The sequence below is a fragment of the Palaemon carinicauda genome, chromosome 45 (genome assembly GCF_036898095.1).
Source record: "Palaemon carinicauda isolate YSFRI2023 chromosome 45, ASM3689809v2, whole genome shotgun sequence".
NCBI lineage: Eukaryota > Metazoa > Arthropoda > Malacostraca > Decapoda > Palaemonidae > Palaemon > Palaemon carinicauda.
This window is the reverse complement of record NC_090769.1, coordinates 5,090,804-5,093,303: the sequence shown is the minus strand read 5'-3', so window position 1 is coordinate 5,093,303 and position 2,500 is coordinate 5,090,804.

Here is a 2,500-nt window from a genome sequence, read left to right as displayed (position 1 = left end):
AAGGCTACCAATGGCAATAAAAGATGACTGATGAAAAAGTAAATTTCCTTAAGAGAATGAGTCAGAAAATGAAACAATTCAAGAGCAGTATCGTTTCCTGCCAAAATATATATATATAAAAAAAGTTGATAATTTGTATGTTTTCTATATGCATAACTTAAGTCCATTACAATGGCAAGCAGCTAGTAGGTCTATAAAAATATCATCCTTGGCCTAGTTATGCAAGAAAAGAAAGTGTACTTCACTACCATACATTGTTGTGGCCTGATTCGTAACTTCTCTGCCTAGTGTTTGCCAGACGGAGGTTCGAGTCCCGCTCAGATGCGTTAGTTCCTTTAGTGCCTGCAACCTTACAATCCTTGTGAGCTAAGATTGGGTGGTTTGGGGGAGCCTACAGGTCTATCTGCTGAGGCATCAGCAGCCATTGCCTGGCCCTCCCTGGTCCTAGCTTGAGTGGAGGGGGCTTGGGCGTTGATCATATAATATATGGTCAGCCTCTAGGGCATTGTCCTGCTTGCTAGGGCAATGTCACTGTCCCTAGCCTCTGCCATTCATGATCGGCCTTTAAACCTTTAAAACGCTTAAAAAAACACCATTGAATGATTTTCTCGTAAATATAGGAATCATAGTTTCTTTGATTATATAAATACAAATTTTATATATGTTTCTTTTAAACTGTCAAGGTAAGGAAGGAACAAATTTTGGAATAATAAAAAATATATGCAAAAGTACAAGAGACCATTAGTTCTCCTGAATGTTCTACATCTAGTGTAGGAACTTCAAATACAACGGAATAATATTTCACAGAGGTTTAAAAAGGTTTAAAGGTCCCTCGTAAATGGCAAAGGCAAGGGATAGGACAATACCCTACACAGGCCTACAGGCTGCCCGTATATACAAATGGTCAGAGCCTAAGACCCCTGTCCACCCAAGCTAGAACCAGGAGGGCCAGGTAATGGCTGCTGATGTCTCAAGCAGATAGACCTATAGACTCCAAGGATGGTGATGTTGCAGACATTGCAAAATACTATCAAGCTTGAGCGGTTCAGCCCCAGCCCAGCATATCGTCAGGCCGAGACGTAGCTTAAATGACAAAACACGATTTTTTTCAACTCCTACAATAACTTGTTTCTTCGTCTTTCTTGCTGAGCATAACTTTAGTACAGAATGTGCTTTTAATTTTCCAGTAGAAAATTAATTACAATTAATAGTTCGCTGATATTATTTGTCACACTCCATTATACAAATTGCAATATGATTCTTTGATTTTTTATACGACTGAATTGTTTACTGAAGACGAATGCTTTCCTTAAATGAAAGTTACAATGGACGATTCGTCGGTGATTCTCTCTCTCTCTCTCTCTCTCTCTCTCTCTCTCTCTCTCTCTCTCTCTCTCTCTCTCTCTCTCTCTCTCCACCAGAATGCCAAAGGCTCTGATGTTTCGGATACATAAGTAAAAAACCAGTGAAAGATAGACGCTATGTAACAATCTGACTATTCCCCCCCCCCCCTCTCTCTCTCTCTCTCTCTCTCTCTCTCTCTCTCTCTCACCAGAATGCCAAAGGCTCTGATGTTTCGGATACATAAGTAAAAGACCAGTGAAAGATAGACGCTAAGTAGCAATCTGACCATTCCTAATCCAATAAACTTCAATTTTCAAAATCGCAGGTTGTACTGTATCATTTACTTCGACAATCATTTACTGACACCTCTGTGCTTTGTCACTCTTTAACATTTAATCAATTAATCATCGAGATAAGACTCCCGATAACATCCACCTCCAGATGTTCTTCGACAAAGAGATTTCCGTTTTAGATTAAGGAAAGAACTGCTTGAAGACAAAGACTGATTTAGAAAAAGGGATTTTGAATGCATCGTATTTGATGTGCTTGTTAAGACGAGACAGGTTGAAGATCACTCTCTATGGAAAGTCTTTATATTATATATATATATATATATATATATATATATATATATATATATATATATATATTTATATTTATATATATATGTGTGTGTGTATGTGTGTGGATATATACGTATACATTACTACCTCGATTTATGTGTTTAATTCGTTCTGGTAATGATATCGTAACTAAGATGTTCGTATCCTATTTGATATATGTATGAATATATTTATCTCCTGTCACGCTTTGTCTCCTGCCGTCCCTCGGGTAGGTGGGTGGATGAGTAGTCATACCCTTGTGAGAGGGGGGGGGGTGCCCCAAGAGATATACTCCGATACCACACTCTCCCTCAAATTGCCTAACCTGCGGGTTGCAGCTAGGAAAGGGGGAGGAGGCCGGAAGGGTTGAATATGCGTGTGCATATGTGTGCATAACTATCTAGACGTCATTTTTGATGGCTTGGGTACACTAGAGTTAGTGTATTATCTTACATTCGGAATACCATTAAAAAAGGCTAGTGTATTTCTTACCCATGTCTAGTTTATACACGATATATTTGTTGTCAATATCAAATGGTATTCATGAATTGTTG